This window comes from Lepidochelys kempii, chromosome 4, assembly GCF_965140285.1.
Source record: "Lepidochelys kempii isolate rLepKem1 chromosome 4, rLepKem1.hap1, whole genome shotgun sequence".
Taxonomy (NCBI): Eukaryota; Metazoa; Chordata; order Testudines; family Cheloniidae; genus Lepidochelys; species Lepidochelys kempii.
In genome coordinates, this window is record NC_136383.1 from 64,310,938 (window position 1) to 64,330,055 (window position 19,118).

General features: G+C 39.5%; 1 protein-coding gene across 9 annotated transcripts in view; it reads right to left on the reverse strand.

Moving 5' to 3' along the window:
* FSTL5 (follistatin like 5) overlaps positions 1-17,922 on the reverse strand; it is a 564,833-nt gene extending 546,911 nt beyond the window's left edge. For 2 of the 9 annotated variants that reach the window (XM_073341501.2, XM_073341502.1), the window contains exon 1: positions 17,248-17,922. The gene's annotated coding sequence lies outside the window, so the exon portion shown is untranslated. The remainder of the gene's footprint in view (positions 1-17,247) is intronic. The other 7 variants (XM_073341509.1, XM_073341503.1, XM_073341510.1 and 4 more) reach the window with 4 other exon arrangements.
* Between the last annotated feature and the right edge of the window lie 1,196 nt (positions 17,923-19,118).

A 19,118-nucleotide genomic window follows, 5' to 3' on the forward strand; every position in this document is an offset into this window, starting at 1 on the left:
TACACCTGTATTACAACTTAATTTACATTAAAATCCTCACCTCCTTAATATTGCTTTGGAAGCTGATGACTATTTTTAATATTATTACATTTATCCAAAAGCTAGCCTAAATAGAAAGTCTAATATAAAATCATATATTTATAAAATATTAAGACATTAAATAATGAAGCTAAATAGTAGTAATAATAATACTTTTTCCCATTAGATACATTAGCAAGAATTATTTACAGTTCTCCACTAACAAAAGGTGACACTGAAATATATACTTTTTCTTAAACAAGGATCACCTGCAGGTTTTTCTTGCACTAACTGGTGGCTCTATCAATTTCTGTTTTTATGTCTATGCTCGCCAAGCCTCCCTACATTAATATGGAAGATTTGTTTCCAGAGATGCATGTGTAACTCACATGTTCTTGACTGAAGCATTTGACTTTGTTTGGCCTAAAGAAAGGGAGATAAGCAGTGGAGAGGACATAAGGATTTCAGCTGGAATATTCTGTCTTTATAAACTTGCAGAATGCTGTGCAGGTCAACTCAGCTAGAAGGGCACAGAAACATCCAGAAATAGGATATGATGGTTAACTAAACATGCTCACTAGCTGTTTCTGTAGCTGTATAGGTATTTTTTGTGTTGGATGAACCCTGTGGTAGGTCACACTCTATTCACTAATCTGAGAGCTGAGCCACTCAGCATATAGGGGCTGGGAAGATAAAGGAAAGGATATAAACATATGGGTTAAAGACAGCCCTGACTGATATAGGACTGAGGAATGTGTCTGCTGCGAAGGTGGGTTCCAATACCAGAAGCACTCTGGATACAGGTCAGCGCTATTCCAGCTTTACTTATTAGGGAAGCTCTCCATTAACATGTTTGGTCCACCCCGGTATATGGACCTAGAGGAAGAGCTGGTAGGGGAGCATCTATTACCCCTAGAGGCTACACAGCTATTAACTAACTGGAACTCTTTCAGGGGCTAGTCTGAGGGAGGTAAAGGTTTGTAAATTCTTGCCTGAATGACCCGAGTTTATGGAAAAAAGATAGTGACCTATATAGTGAAACCTTTGTAGAAATCCAGGGAATGGATATGTTATACGCTGATCCCACTACCTGTACCACTCTGGATGCAGACCAGAGATTTCTGTTTTACCAGCAACTGAGAAGACCAATCAACTGTTAGCCCAAGGGTTCGAATGCTGCTAGCTATACAGATTCCCAGACAATTTGCTGTCAGGGTTCTGAAGAATTTGAAAGGACTGAGATGCTGCCACTCTTCCCAAGTTCTGAAGAATCCAGGTGACACATACTACATATTACAGTCACATTACAGAGACTAATAAATCATCTCTATAAAAAGATCAGAAAGAAGTGAGTTCATTGATATCCGTTAAAGTATAGAAGTGTAAATGTTAAGTTGAAACATTGCATTTAAATACGAAAAAACAAAAAAAAACAAAAAAGAGGGAGGGGGGAAGGGGAGAAGGGAAGTCTATATGAGGAACACCAGTAGATTTACTATTTGATAGCTTTTGTTTAAAAGTTATTCATCGTCTTCTATGTACTATTTATAATGTTTTCTGTATGCACTAAATGTTTGTCTACAAAGAAACTGTATAGTTAACTCTTTGAAGTTTGACTGAGGACTATTACCACCTACTCCTTAGGGTATTACATACAATAACCCTGAGGTTTATCTCTGTGTAATACTTTCTGAGAAGTCCGGAAATAGACACAACTCTGGCCTGTGCTTCAGGAAAGAGAGCTTGTCTAATCAATGAATTAGTCTGGAGCAAGCTGGAGTCTGAATCTACTGTGCTACAGTGTCCACGTGGATCCTGCTGCTGCTCGCTAGTGCACAATGAACAATGCAAAGCATAATAGGCAACTTTTAGTATGTGGCAGCAGGGTCCACATGGACAGTTAGCGTGGAGAACACTGGAGTGCAGTAGATATAAACCCCAACTTGCAGCACACTAACTAATCATTTAGACATGTCCAGAGTTAATCTGAGATGCAGGAAGAAGGGCATGCAGTAGAGTTATATATATTTCCTCAGCGTCCCACTACCCCTTTACACATGCTTTCTGGAGAAGAGCAGAACACTAGCAAATCATTCATTTAGCACTGAAGATGTAGACAGCATTTGTAATGCATACGTTATTCCACTTTGGGAAATTTTGTTCAGATACAGAAAAAACAATTTTTAGCATTGCTGGCCAGAGCTACCTTTACACAAGTCAAATTAATGTAATTTTTCTTGATACCACATATCCATCACCATGAATGTGCTTTCATTGCTGTAGTAAAACACTGTCTTGGATTTGATAATATATCATGCAGACAGCCAAAAGCTAATATGCATACATGGAAACTGAGGAAGTGACACATTTCTGGTGGTGAGGTGGCATAATGTTTATTATTCCAATTACTATAATATCCCTTCAGTAGTTATATCTGCAATGGGAATATGCTGGGCCTGATTCTCCTCTCCTTTTAACTGATGTACATTTGGTAAGATCCTATTAATGTCAATAAAGTTATGTGTAAGAGTGGTCTCACCACTGGCATGCCCCCTCATGGCGGGGTGTGGCATAGCCAGCTCTCATCTAGTGCCCCCTACTGACAATCAACCACTCCAGCCTTGTGGGAGTTTGCCTCTTCTTGTGACTCAGCCCTCTAGCCAGGTCATCATTAGTCCCACTCCCTTCAGGATAACAAAATTCCAATGTTCTTATTAAAGGTCTTCAGCTCCAACTCTGGGCCCTGTGGTCTCATCTCAGGGTTTTCAAATGTCCTCATCTGAGTATATCAAAGGGCGCTTTATGCCACCTTCCCCAGTAGTTGGTAGGGGAACCCAGGCCCTCCCACTCCTCTGAGTTCCAGCCCAGGTACCAGTTAATGACAACACAAGGTCTGTCTATTCAGACCCACCCCCGGCTACCCTTGTGGGTTTCTTCCTACCTCAGGCAATCAGCAAAGCCTTTCTCACAGATTCTCTAGGTTCATTTTTTTTTCAAGGGTGGGTCTCACAAGGCTTCCCCCCTTGAGTTCCCCAACATATTCCAAATGAAGTATAAACCTAAACAAACATTTGCCCCCCTCAGGGTTGACCTTTCCTCCCTCTTAAGTTTCCTCTGCTCTCTTCCTCAGTTGAATATCTATAAGGAAGTAAGCTTGCTTCATATTTCTCTTGGCCTCTTGTCACCCTTCTCTTCTCAGGAGATCCCAGGGGCAACTCTTTTCCTGGGCTTCCTCCTTGACCTTGCCAGTCACTCCATTTAATGCCAAAAGAAGGATTGCATAGTTCAGTTCCTTCCCTTCCTTTCTTTTTAACCACTCACCTCCACCTCAGCTGAGATCCATCTTTCATTGTGCCTGACCCACTCTACAGATACAACCAGGTGCCATAATTGAGCTTCCAGCTGCAGTTAATCCTTTCCTTACCTGTGTGGGGTACATACCTCCTTACAAACAACATCAGTTTAAAATTAGTATGAAAGGAAAACAGGATCATTGTTTTGTTTCAAAATTTCCACTGGAAACCTGGAATCAGCAATGTGACCAGTAAGGTCAAAATTTTAATTTAGTTTAGAAATTGGAGACTGCACTGGAATCTGTAAATTTTCTAACAAGTTGTGAGGAGGGAAAAGTGTGTCAAATTGGTATTTCTCAACATATTAACTCTTCAGCCATATTTATTTCCTTTTAAGTTCTAGAGCTGTGTTCTCTTATTGTAGGGTTATAATAACAGCTACCCACTGACTTTGCTGGGAGAAAATCTATCAAGTGGTCAAGAAGATTTTTGCTAGTGAAGTATATCAGAAATGGAAATATAGAAGGAACCTCAAGAAACCACCTAGTCCATCCCTTACCACTCCCTGTGCTGAAACAGGATTAGGTATACCTAAGTCATTGGTTCTTGTCCCTGTCCTATTTAACGTGGTTATCAATGACCTGGAACAAAACATAAAATCATTGCTGATAAAATTTGCAGATGATACAGTGGAAGTGATAAATAAATGAAGAGGGCAGGTCACGGATACATAGTGATCTGGATTGCTTGGTAAATTGGGCTTAAGCAAATACTGTTTTAATACCGGTAAATGTATATGAACAAAGAATGTAGGCTATGTTTACAGGACGGGGCTCTATCCCAGAAAGCAGTGACTCTGGAAAAGATTTGGGGAGCCTAGTGGATAATCAGCTGAACATGAGCTCCCAGTGTGATGCTGTGGCCAAAAGAGCTGAAGTGATCATGTGATGCATAAACAGGGGAAACTCAAGTAGGAGTAGAGAGGTTATTTTCCATTGTAACTGGCACTGGTGTGACTGCTGATGAAATACTGCATCCAGTTTTGGTGCCCACAATTCAAGAAAGATGTTCATAAATTGGAGAGGATTCAGAGAAGAGCCACAAGAATGATTAGAGGATTGGAAAACATGCCTTATAGCAATAAGTTAAATAGAGTGAGCTGCTTGAGTCTAACTGAGAGAAGAGTAAGGGGTAACTTGGTTAGTCTATAAGTATTGACATGGGGAACAAATGTTAAATAATGGGCTCTTCAATCTGGCAGAGAAAAGTATAATGCTGTCCAATGGCTGGAGGTTGAAGCTAAACAAATTCATACTGGAGAAAAGGCGTCAGTTTTTAATGGTGAGAATAATTAACCATTGGAATAATTTTCCAAGGGTTGTGGTGGATTCTCCATCACTGACCATTTTAAAATCAAAACTGGATGTTTTTTTTTTTCTAAAAGATTCATTCTAAAAATGACTTTGGGGAAGTTCTCTGCCCTGTGTTATACAGGAGGTCAGACTAGATGATCGCAATAGTCCTTTCTGGCCTTGAAATCTAGGAATCTATGAATGCCTGACAGCTGTTTGTCTAACCCAGAGGTTCTCAAACTTTTTCTTTCTGAGGCCCCCCCCAACATGCTATAAAAACTCCATGGCACACCTGTGCCACAATAACTGGTTTTCTGCAAACAAAAGCCAGGTCTGGCATTGGGGGTAGCAAGCAGGGCAATTGCCTGGGGCCCCAAGCCACAGAGGCCCCCATGAAGCTACATTGATCAGGCTTCAGCTTCAGCCTTGGGTGGCAGGGCTCAGGGACCTGGGCTTCAGCCCCATGTGATGGGGCTTCAGCTTTCTGCCCTAGGTCTAATGCTGTCCCTGCTTGGAGGCCCCCGTGAAACCTGCTTGGGGCCCCCTAGGGGCCCCAGAACCCTGGTAAGAACTACTGGTCTAACCAGTTCTTAAAAACTTCCAATGACAGGGATTCCACAACCTCCCTAGATAACCTCTTGCAGTGCTTAACTATTTCCTCCTGAATAGAAAAATGGCAATGTGTCCCTGTATGGATTGAGGGACATGGCCCTCTGTCCCTCACATTCATGTTAGCATTATTATTTATGACACTTAAAAACAAAGTGTAGGACAAGTTTAAATGTCTCATATCTCATTGACTTAGCGCAGTTCATGTGTGTTGAGAGCAGAAATTACCCCAGAAGTGTACTGCAATACCACTTACCTTGTCTTTTAAGTGGCTTGTTCAGACAAATGGATTGTTGAATAACTTTCAAAATATATTATATAGAGTGATAAACACCAGTAAGTGCTGTTTCGGGGCCTATATAGAACAATGTAGAATTCTGAAGATAAATCTGTGAAGACGATTTAAAAAAAAAAAAGTCTGTTTGGTCTTACCATATTAGAATGCTTCTGTCAAGAGACATCATTTTGAGCTGAGAATCTCCAACTGCAGAGCTCACTTCCCTCATTGATCTGATGGAGCCTAAGTTTGTTAATTTTCACTGCACATTGCCAGGACTGTCTGTTCAGACTTTTGCATTAGGGGTTGACTTGAAGAGGTGTGACTTTCTTATGTGGATCTTTGAATATCTTTGGAATGACTTTTTCCTCAGTTTAGTTATGCTATGACTTGTGATTTTAAAACTGATGTACTCTATACCCACATAGATTATGATTTCCATATTTTATAAACTGAAGAGGTAGTAAATTTATGTTTGGGTGTATCCAAATATTCTCTGACTTATACAACAAAGAAAGGAATTGAGAAAAAAAAATGACTCACAAGAAGATAAAAAATGCATTGAAAAAATGGAAAAAAATAGCAACATAGAAGCTGGCGGACACGATAAGTGCCAAGTGTGAGGAAAGTGATGCCTGGGACAGATATTATATCCAGCCAAGACATGCAGTTGAGGTAGAGTAGGTACAAGATTGTGACAGAGCTGATCCCTCAGATACTTGTCAAAAGCAATGAAAATTTCATATGGATTGTTAGCACATAGGCTTAGTCTGCATGCAAGGCAGACAAATAACCTGAGGAACTAAATACTCAGTACTGAATACTCAGTGACATGACAGACTGTACTGCACTGTGTCTTGTCAAACGGAGGTGTGTTTCTTGCTCCCACAAAGACTCAGTAGTTTGTGGGGCAGTGGCCCTTCTCTGGTGGTCTCCTCAAAGACCCAGCTCCAGTGAGGCTGGCCAAGTGGTGCCCCCTACACACTAGTTAAGGCACCACCAGGCTAGGAGATTATGAAATCTTGCCTCTGCTATCTCCCTCTTCTGAAGAAAATTCCGATAAACAGAGTGATCCCAGGGTTTAACAGAGTGCTTTACCAGGAATGGAATTGCTAGAGGGTCTCTCCACACAGCAGAGGTCTAGGTCTGCCAAATGTTGATTAAACTAATCTGATGATCAAAATCATAATGGAAACCCAGAACCACTATGTTTTCAGATAAATTTGAAGCTTTATGTGAACCTTGCTTTTGAGCCATTAAGATCAGGCTGATTTTTTTTTCAAGTCCTTATATAAGTATTCAAACTGCAGTATTTTCAAAAAAGAATCTATTATGTAAATAATTGCATTTTTTAAAAAAACTCTGAGCTTCCATGAGTATAATCTATTGTTCTTTTTCTGCTTTAAAAAGAAACATAATTGCAGACACAGTCCCCACTCACATTTAAATCACATTAAGAGCTGCACTTTCAAATATTTCAAGTTATGTTCAACATTTATACTCATTTCATGAACAAATACCTATTTTATCACTCAAATACAAGTCTGGTGGATGCAACTTTGGCTCCTTCTCTTCTCCCCAGAGAGATGAATGAAGAAGGATACACACATCCTTGATGTTAGTCATGTTCCTTTGCACAGTTCTGGAAGATGCTTAGGTACTATGGTGATGAGTGTGGCATATGAACTTGAATAAAACAGATTGACTCACAATAGCCAGGATATTCCAAATTGCATATGAAATTTGAACTCATGTCTTTGTATCCATGTGTTGTGGATGATAGGGTACATTTAATCATACATACCACAATGTATCATATGAGCTGCAATAACCAGGAATATTTGGATAACTGGAAGAGAGGCTATCAGTTTTCATACTAAATTTCCACACTTGTGTGGATATAAACAAGACCTTACTATTGTTTTAGCATTTTTGTGAATGAAAATACAGATAGTATATACAAAGACAAATGCACACATACCATTTGAAAAATTTAACTATAGGAGAGAAAATTTACTAACTGAGAGGCTGGATCAGTACATGAATGAGACATTCACAATGAAAATATGTAAATAACATAAATATATTGAAATATTAGATTCTTGGCCTACAGGGGCATCTTCTTTTAATTTCTGAGGCCTACAGCATTCTGTTTATGCTTCAGAGGAAAACCCTCAGGGGTATCCTACCCTCCCTGTTGAATGCAACAAGAACATGAAAATGCAAGTTATTCCAGTATGTTTGTTGCAATAATTCTCTAGGTATGAAGGAACAAAATCAGTCTAGTAGGTGACAATAGACAAAAATGTAACATAGCCAAAGAACCCCATCTAAAGTCATCTGATATTCTGTCACCAGTTCTGGGCTTTTACTTAGCATAACACCAAAATTAAACCTCAGGAAAAACATTGTTCAGTTTCTAGTGTCCCAAGCAAATAACTAAACTGCCCATGCATTAATAAGCAGAATACCTTTTACTAAAATTTACTATTGATCAAAAACTACTCAGAGCAAAACCATAAAAAATAAAATAGGAATATCTTTCCTTTTATGTATAACCAGTAGATAGTTGCTCTGTTTCTGAATGGTCTAAGGAAAATAATGGAATATAAATGGATGAGAGAAGCACATCAGGTGCATTGGAGGCAACTGTTTTAGGATTAATCTTTTAGATCTCCAGTGCAGTAGCTGAGGTTCTTTCTTCTTAAATATACAGTGTGTTCAACTGACAATATTACCTATCTTCAAATCATGATAATGTGGTGAAAAATGGCGTATGGTTTGTTATAAGATCAGATATTATATCTGCTTAGGAACAAAATGTTTTCGGAGATTAGTAATGTTATAGTGTCTGTCATTTACAGATTATTTATCGCAATTTGGTTGATGGCAGTAGTGACTGAAAGCCAGTATACTTTCCACAACAGGCCTGGCTTGTCACTGAGGATGATGTCATGATTAGCCTTTACATAGTGTGACAAGTGGGTAAGGAGCTTTTCCCTACTCATACATAGCACCGATAAGGGCCAGACAAAATTGCACACAAGGACTGCTGTTTCTCTATATACTTCCAGGAGCTATACCCCGGTATCAGTCTGCAGAGCAGATTGAGGACACATTGTGAGGAACAAGCTGCACCACCATTCTCGTAGATCGGTTAGCCACTAGACCTCTGTGGACAAGATAGAGCTTAGACAGTGAATGTATAGTGACTATATTACTCTCTGAGTTACTGTCTGATCCCTCCCAGTCAGGACTGGAAAGACCACTGGAGACAATATTCAGAAAGCCTGCACTTTCCCATGAGGTACTTGGTCTGATGACTTCACTCTCCAAGGCTGACTATTCATCACCTTTTATAAAAAATGAATAATCACTTAGGTTCTGATTAAAAGTCCAGGAAGGACAATAAGAGACATTTTATTGACTTAGATGTGCTTTGGAGCAGAACCTTAGAATGGGGGGAAAGAAAAAAAAATAGTCATTGCTGAGAAAATGGAAAGAAGAACAAAACTGTGGCATACAGAAGTCGAAAAGGCAATAAAAAAAAATCAAACCTAAAAGAGAGATTCCTTGCTTGTGAAAGGAAAATATGGTCTCTCTCAAAATGAGTATTAAGGAACTGTTTTCATACTGGTACATATGGGAGTTATTTGCATAAAACCCTCTCTATCACATCAATAAGAGAGAGTAGACTCCTATATCTGGGGGAGGGGAGGTAATCATTAAAGGGTTTATTTTCTTGTTCATGTGCATATTTAACTCTTAATAACATTCTCTGGCATTCAGCACTCCAGCATTAAGAGAGCAGATGCTGGTATTTGTGTTTGTGTATTAACTTTTATTTTAAAAGTTCAACTGTATAGACCATACATATGGCATTGGTGGCACAGACACACAAAAGAAGAGAGAGAAGAATCTGGCCTATCTGTTCCAAAAAATGAATTATGTCAAGGTTCCTCCCCCAGTCTGAACTCTAGGGTATAGATGTGGGGACCTGCATGAAAAACCTCCTAAGCTTATCTTTACCAGCTTAGGTCAAAACTTCCCCAAGGTACAAAATATTCCACCCGTTATCCTTGGACTGGCCGCTACCACCACCAAACTAATACTGGTTACTAGGGAAGAGCTGTTTGGACGCGTCCTTCCCCCCAAAATACTTCCCAAAACCTTGCACCCCACTTCCTGGACAAGGTTTGGTAAAAAGCCTCACCAATTTGCCTAGGTGACTACAGACCCAGACCCTTGGATCTTAAGAACAATGAACAATCCTCCCAACACTTGCACCCCCCCTTTCCTGGGAAATGTTGGATAAAAAGCCTCACCAATTTGCATAGGTGACCACAGACCCAACCCCTTGGATCTGAGAACAATGAAAAAGCATTCAGTTTTTTACAAGAAGACTTTTAATAAAAAAATAGAAGTAAATAGAAATAAAGAAATCCCCCCTGTAAAATCAGGATGGTAGATATCTTACAGGGTAATTAGATTCAAAAACATAGAGAACCCCTCTAGGCAAAACCTTAAGTTACAAAAAAGATACACAGACAGAAATAGTTATTCTATTCAGCACAATTCTTTTCTCAGCCATTTAAAGAAATCATAATCTAACACATACCTAGCTAGATTACTTACTAAAAATTCTAAGACTCTATTCCTGGTCTATCCCCGGCAAAGACAGACTATAGACAGACACACAGACCCTTTGTTTCTCTCCCTCCTCCCAGCTTTTGAAAGTATCTTGTCTCCTCATTGGTCATTTTGGTCAGGTGCCAGCGAGGTTACCTTTGGCTTCTTAACCCTTTACAGGTGAGAGGAGCTTTCCCCTGGCCAGGAGGGATTTCAAAGGGGTTTACCCTTCCCTTTATATTTATGACAAACTACATCTGCAGAATATTTGTGTTTGTTTTTTTTTTTTTCACAATGTGATTACTCTACTTAAATAAACAGAAAAACAACATGGTATTGTTCGAATGATGTCATATTTACAATTGGTGCATTTTCATGGCGATATTTCAATTTCTGAACAAACGCTTTCTGAGAACTATTTTGGAAAAGGCAACCATACTTTTATTTTAATTATATATAATTAAATAATAAAATATAGCAAGCAAGTAGGTAAGCATGTTTTCTTAAACAACATAAGAACTGCCATTCTAGATCAAACCAAAGATCCATCTTATCCAGTATCCTATGTCTGATAGTGGTCAATATAAGATACGTTAGAGGAAGGAACAAGAAATACCATAGTGGAAAAATCAAGGTATACATAATCCACAGGAGAAATTTCTTCCTAACCTAAATTAGTGGTGAGTTTATGACTTGAAGATGAGTTTTTATATCTCTTATAAAGTCTTTCATTTTTATGTAATGTATTTGTAGAAATTCTCATTATCTATATGTGTCTACTTCTTTTTTTACCCTGATAATCACTTGGCTTCAGTGATAACTTGTGGCAATAAGTTCCAAAGACCAATTATGTGCTGTGCAAAAAAATAATCCTTTAATCAGTTTTACATTTGTTTCCATTCAATTTTATTGAATGTCCCTTTGTTCTTGTGCTATGAGAAAGAGTAATTGGATTACCCTGAATTACTGTCTCTATATATTTCATTATTTTATATTATTTTATCATGTCCTGTCTTTTTCATCTGTTCTCCAATCATTTCAGTCTTATCAATTATGAAAGTTTACACCCACATCCAATATTTTTGTGGCCCATCTCTGAACCTTGCATATCTCTGCTCTCCTAGCGCCTTCCTGAGATAATGTGACCATCACTGAACATAATATTCAAGGTAAGAAGGAATGGAATTATATTATCTGTTATTGTCTATCTCATTCTTTATACATCCTAACATTTTGCTTACTTTTTTGGCTGCTGTTTCACACTGAGCAGAGTTTTCCACTGAGCTATCCACAGTGATGCCAAATCTTTTTTTCCTGAGTGGTAACTGTTAATTTAAACCCAGTAAGTCCTATAAGTGACACACTGTACCAGGCTATACAACATTGTGCTAAATCAAATTTATAATATAATACAATACAAAATATTCTACCTTGAAACATGATACAGTACTCAAGATATTTGAAAGGCAAATTATTTCCTGTTTATTTCCTTATAAATTAAGATCACCAATTTTCCCTCCTGTTTACTCTTGAATTCCCTCATTACTAGGTTTGTTTTAGTGCAACTGAGAGCTTTGTCCAGATAATTTATGTATTAGGATTACCTCAAAATTTTAGATATTTTCAAAAGAGTTACACTATAGAAAGCATCTAGCATTTTGTGGTGCCTTTTTTAATCCAAATGATCAATACTAATAAACTGGAAGTTTCTCTCATTTATTAAACTGTCTTATAGTGATAGACTGTAGTGCATATGACTAATATTAAAAGATAAACCATACATAGTTTAATTGTCAACGCAGGTGCTCAACACCACTGAAAATAAGCCATTTTTATTTAGGCACCTAAACATGCCTTTATAAAAGCTTAACTTTAGATACCCAGGTTTGAAAATGCTGGCCCTTATTAACACAAGAATGCATACTTAGTGGTATAAGTATTTGAAAGTTACTATAAAGCTTGCTTAGATAAAACATATTTAAGTACCAAAAACTGTCAGACAGAGAAAAATATCTTGAAAATATCTTTCACCATCTTCCCTCTAACATATACAAGAATTCATCAAGTACTTTATTATACTAGAGTTTTTTTCCGGAACCCTGTTCTATAAAGCTCAGCTGGACACCAATCTCAATTAATTCAAATGCAAATAAACCCTGAACTTCAACCTACTTCAAGTAATCAGTGACAGTACTGCCACCTAGTCCTCAGATTTAACTCTTCATACTCTTTTAGCACCTTGTGGTTTGGATAACCTAGTGATACAATCCAAACAAAATGCCACTAATTTCACTTTAAATGTGTCAGAACGGTAGTTAATTAAATCAAGCAGTCATGCTTATTTCATGGTTTATTTCTAAAACAGTAAAGGGAAATATCTCAGTGAAAATTAGCTGCCAAATAAATAAATATATCTCTGTATCACACAGAATAATAAATGTATAATTCAATGTTCACTCAAATTGTCACTCCCACTCACCTGGGAATCACAAATTTCTGGGTCCCAATAGGACTAGTTGATTTGAAGAACACCAATCTACTCACCTGTTCACATGGATGATTATGGGGAATGGAAGATGCTGTCAATGGGAAACAGCTCTTCAGCTTCTCTCCCACACAGAGAGTGAAGAATTACCCCTATCCAGATTTCCCACCCTTTATTGTTCAGGCAAAGGTGGGACAGAGTTAATGATAACATGTCTGTTACTTCATTCAATGCATTTTTACTACTGATATTTTTATTTCAAACTCATAACTACAGTATCTGTCAGCAAGAAGTGCCTCCAAGCAGGAGACATTAGAGAGGGTGTCACTAACACAAAACCTGGGTATTGAATTTGGAAAGTGAACACCACAAAGTAGCCACAGAGGAAAGTCTGATTATGGTAGGGTGACCATATCTCCCATTTTGGTAGGGACAATCCCTTTTTTAAGCCCTGTCCAGGCCGTCCCAACTTTTCCGGCAAAAGTGGGAATTTGTCAAAAAAGTGGGATGTAGAGGAACGTGTGGGGGGGTAAGTGGTGATGCCAGCCTCAGGCCGGGGGAGGGGCGGGGAAAGCAGGGCTCAGGCGAGCAATGATGCCAGCCCCAGCTTAGTGTAGGGGGCAGGCAGTGCTTGGGTGAGCAGCAACTTCAGCTCTGGGTGGTGGGTTGTGGGGTTTGGGCAAGCAGCTGGGGTGACTCAGGCTAGCCGCATAGGGTATCCCATTTTCCCTTTGGGAAATATGGTCACCCTAGATTATGGTGAAGAGATATGAAGAACCATTGCGACTGGGCTTATTCTTCCTGTGGGCAGAGAGTGAAATCAGGGAGTGGTGGAAAGGATTGTTTTCCCTGAAAACTGGGCAATGATAGTAACTTTGGCCTTAATAGTTGTTAGACATTACCAAAGGGGTTAGCTTTGTGCTCAGCACAGTTTTCAGAGTTGTTGGACACCCACAACTCTCACTGAAATCAAAGGTTGCTCTGGATGCCCTGCACCTCTGAAACGTGTTTTTTATTACCCAGTATAATGTGTGTAATGAAAGTTGCAACTTATGGCCCTTTTACCAAAATACACAAGAGCGCTAACTGTCTTTTCTGCCTACGAGGAAGAAAAAACAACAACCCTATTGCATCAAACTATAATATCCTGACAACAATTCCCTACCTTTTGATTTGTTGTCAGGCACCATCAATGCTTTGAAATAGCTGCAAATTAGAAGAGCAAATGAATTCACTAAGCCATCCATTTTGCTTTAGAATTACATAATGTAATGGAACAAGTTATAGTAAATAAAAAAGATTGCCTAATTTAATCTAAAAATATAAAAATATTAAACTTAAGACATGACCCATAAGTCACCCTTTGAGAGCTACATCATATTCTTTTCTGAGATCACTGCCACATCTGGCAATAATAGTGTAATATTGTGAACTGAAAACTGAATTTTTTTCTCAAAGCCAATTTTTACATCTAGGCTTTGAACCCTTTAATTTAGGCCCTTTAGGCTAAACTCAGAATTGCTGTAACTGGGTGCAACTGAACATAATGGAGTTGTCCTCCTGTGTTTCAGGTAGAATTTTTTTAAGGATGGGTGTTATCATGGAAACAATGACAGGACTTGAAGTGTAGCATTGCTGTCAGTAGAAGCTAGGGAAATTAATGGAAAATTTACATCTTTTACTTTGTATAGAAATTTAGAATACTGCTTATTGCAGATGGAAGTTTGTGATTTTTTGTATTTGTTTATGAGTCTTAACCTAGATGGGTAAAATATTTATCTTTTAAAGAAATATTGAAGGCTAGACAACCACAAAGAAAAGTGCAGAATGACAGTTCAGTATAATTAGATCACAACCGAGAAATTTTTTCAGAGTAACACAGACACCATTCACTTGAAACTCAATCAATAACTTTTAGTTGCCATTGTATAACTCAGCAAAATAACTGAATGGTCCACAAACAAAAGTATGCTAAGAACTACTGGAAAGCTTTTTATTGACATTGATAAAATCCTTGTACATGCATTTGCAAATACATTCACGTACTTGGTCAGTGTTGGCAAGGCTCACACTGCGGCCCTTAGTAAATAGGAGGGTTTGACTGAATAATGATTTTTGTAAAGACCTAAAATAGGCAATAATGTTGTGTGAAGCTGTGTTAGTTTGAGAATTCAATATACCAGTGATTTGACTGTATAAGTATAGTTTTCATCAGCTATCAAGAGATAATTTTGTAATTTAGAGTTTTTGGAACTTTACACTAACAAATCCCATTGTTATAAGTATATATATATATTGCAAGGATGAAAAATGACTGTTGCCTAATCACACAAACTGAACAAAAGAAATATTCATGGGCTACAATGTCTGAATTACTCTTAGATTATATGTTTAAAATGTCTGTTTGAAGATAACAATACCAAGATATTAATAACAAGATAATAATTTTACTACTTGGAAAGTCTCTGTGCCCAATAGGTAAAAATCTGTTATTTTTAAACCTGTGATTCATAGCTCTAAAAGAATGCAGCATAGTGTAAACCTCACAGGCACATATAAAGATTTACAAGAGGTACAATAAGAATTTATATGTTGTAAATTCTAAGTACATAATTTATCATATGATTAACCCTAGTAACACAATTGATGGCAGAGAGCTCAATTCTGCTCACTCTTCCTCATGGGAGTCCTTAATCTTGCAAGCAGTGACACTGGTGTTAACATGACTACCTATGTATGAGTAGGGACTACTCCAATGAACAAGGCTCAGGCCCTTTATATGTATATATCAACATTACAAAATGTGGTCGTGTACTTTATTTTTTAAAATTTTCACTGAATTGTTCATGTAACTTATTTTAGAATATAGTTTTCAAAACAATAATGTAATCAGTCTTTGAAAGCAAACTTCCTGAAATTGCACACTTCTAAAAAAAAAAAAAGAGGCAGGGACAAAAATCAAGGATGAACATGTTTTAGTTTATGAAAAATCTGAACATATTTATAAACAAATATTCACATGCATTCAAAGAGATATAGATCTTTTCTAACTGTAGGCTTATGAAGGTTAGCAGTCTATTTTGAATGCTGTATATAAACTCCCACCCCTTTTCTTTGGGGTAGGAAGAGGGGAGAGCTGCTTTATAATTAGTGAGGGAAAAAAGGCATTTCTTAAAACTCATTAACAGGGTTCAATACTACTTAAATGTAATAGAACATTTACTTTTGCCTGAATTGATCAGTTTTTAACTTTACATTTCAGTATGCCTGCACTGCTGCCAAGTAGCCTAACTTATTCTGTAGCTGATAAATATTCACTAACATCACACTTCAACTTTAAATAAATTGTACAGAAAAAATGTTGCTGTAATAACGTGGCACATAACTTTTCTGCTTCTGGAATCAAACAGATAAATAGAGATTATCTCATGCTTATACCTATTAAGGCTACTTGTACATTACAAATATGTGATGCAGCACATGAGTTTTAGATTTGGAGTCTAAGGAAAATTCATTGTGTTGGCCAAAGTAATAAATAACGTCACAAAATGCAGGATGGGGATTTAATTTGTCTCCCTATTCCGCTCAGTCACCTCACTGGCGCTGGCTACAAGCAGCACCAGTCCATTCATTTTGGAGTCAGCGTTTAGCTCTCAACACACACAAGTCCCTGCTCCTCTCCTTGCATACCCAGGACGCTGAGAATTCACAGAAGCAAGCAACGCATCTTCAATAGTAAACCCTTAAATGGAGCAGAGTACTCTGCTCAGCACGCCGAAGGTTAAACGCTGCTGAAACAGCGACGTTTCATCTGCCCACGCTTCCCAGTTCCATTCAATTACCAAACAGCAGCGGCCCTATAATACAATATAATACTGTACTATTAAATCAGAGCTCCACATTTACATCTACTTCTAGCCCAGAGGAAGGCCTGACATTCACCAGTCAATACCGGAACAAACAACCCACAACTTGCAAAACACGCACCCCTATCCACCTTGGGGAAGAGGCGAGGACGAGCCCTCAGCGAGATTTCAATTTCACAAGTTTGTTGTTCTTGTCAATTACCCTAAGGCATCACTCCTCTTCTCAGCCACACATACAGCCGCCAGGGCAAACATCAGGCATTTCTTTTGCAAATCCTCTCTAATTCCTACTTTGCTCACTAGTTCCCAGCCTGACCTTACATACCCCTCGCCCCCAGCGAAATCGATTAGAGATTTACTCGCCCCCAAACCTGGAAGTTATGTGGAGTATCTTTTTCAATGCAGGTTAATTAAAATCCGTCAAAAATATAATACCCACCTTTACAAACTGTTCATTTATTTGTTTATGATAAACCCAACCGCCAGGACTACAGAAACTTAGCAACAAAAATAACCCTCCAACTTCCCATTCTGCATTCATTTCTTGTTTGCAGAGCCCATTTTGATGCTGAAAGCTGCTGAAATCTTTCCCAAATGTTTCCTTTGCACTGACCTCAGGGCTAACAAGCTCACAACTTTGCACTTTTTTTTCTTTTGGTCAATGCCCCTCTCCAACAATTAGACATGCATTTCCATTCAAACCGAGCTTCCTCCTTACCTGGTCTAACAGTCACAAAAGTCCCCCAGAAGAAAAGGTTGTGTCCTTTGGCAAGAATGGTGGATACAGAAATATTTCTTTTCACCACACGTCCAAACTGGGATCACGCAATGGAGAGAAAAGGGAGCCAACAGTTTGGGTAAAACTCTGAAGCAATCCCCAGGAACTCGTCTAGCCGGGCGCCCAGGAGCAGCAGAGCCGGGGGAATCTCTTCCAGGGGCGAACGGCTCCTTTGCCAAGTTGCTCCTAGGCGGGTCGGGGGTGGAGTGGAAGGGGGTGGGGGCGGTTTGGCCTTTGGGGCGGGCGAGGAGGGGAGCGGGCGCGCGGTCCCGGGTTCAGCACCAGCAGCGCCGTGGACAGCACCAGCTCCTCTCGCCTCCAGTTTGTCTCAGTCACTGAACCCGCCTGGCTCTGCCGCCTCCTCTCTCCCCGGCGCTGCCACTCAGCCCGGCGTGTCCCGCCTCCCCCTCCCCAGCCCGCACGTCGGCCCCGGCTCTTCCCTCATTTGCATGGAAGCCGAAGAGGGGGCAGCCGCGGGCAGCTCGGCAGCCAGCAGGAGCAGCCGGCCGTAGCGGGTAGCGGGGACGGCCAGGGGCTCACGGCCCAGCCGCAGCCCTCCGGCTGCAAAGCTCCCAGCCCACGAGCTGCCGCCGCTGAGCAGGCGGCTCTGTCTGTTCTCAGTCGGATGCTAGTCTTTGTACGCCCAGGACCCGGGGATCAGCCGCCGCACAGAGCTGCAGGAGCCCTGTTTCCTAAGCACGTCTCGTTGCCTCCGGCGTGGGCACGTGCTGAGAACTTGTTGGGTTTCTTGAAGGGGATGAGAAACAGGAATTTAACCCCCCCACCCTCGTATTTTGGACCCCTAATAACAAACAAGCACCTCTAACTGCACTGATGCAGGACCGACCCCCCCCCCCCCCCAACCCTGGGACTTAAAGACAGCCAGCCCCGGCCCTGATCGTCTGCACTGATGTGTGTGTGTGAGAGAGAATCTGTCCAATGTCTGGTTGGGGGAAGAGTGCAGTCACCCCCAAAATAGCAAATAGTTCCCATCTTGAACCCAAAGTCTGCTTCCATTCTAAAGGCGGAATGGTTGTTATGCAATATTTATTAGATCGCATAGGTCAACTGGCTAACTGAAAGATCAAGTATGCTAGAAGCATTGCACAGCCTGTAGCAGTAATCTCTACTCTCTATATCATGTTTTAGTGGCCCAGTTCTGAGATGGAGCTTTTCACTAGAATCAGGATAGTGGTTGCTCAGGCAGAATTCACACTGGGGCAATTTTTTTAGTTAGTACACATAAGGAAAAATGTGGCTGAAGAGCAGGACCAACACCATTATGATACTCAGCTCTTGTAAAAGAAAGTTGGTCCCTTTGTAAACGGCAGAAACAAAGAAATTGACAGCAATAGAATACCTAAAACACTAGCAATATTTTCATAGAGATCGGAGACTTGTGCAAAAATAAATATACCCCATGGAGAGATTCACTGGGAGGTGTTAAATTTCTTCTCTCCCCCGTAGAACAATCTGAGGTATTACTTTTTAAATTTACTGGTAGAAAATTAATAAATATGAACCTCTTCTCTTGAAAGGGTTACTGGTGTTGAAATTACAGGTTACATAGTTCTGGCCTTTGGGGTTAATACATGTTCCAGATTAAAGTATTAAACTATCTTTACATCATCCATGACTACGGTGAGACAGACTCAGGTCAGCTGCAGTGATCTATGGTAGCATGCCAAATTAGTGAATTATCCTTGCTGCTATATGTAGAATCAACACACATAGCAGCAAACATGAACAAATATTTGATCATTCTAAATTATTAATTTTTCGATATATCTGATATGGCATTGACCTAGGTA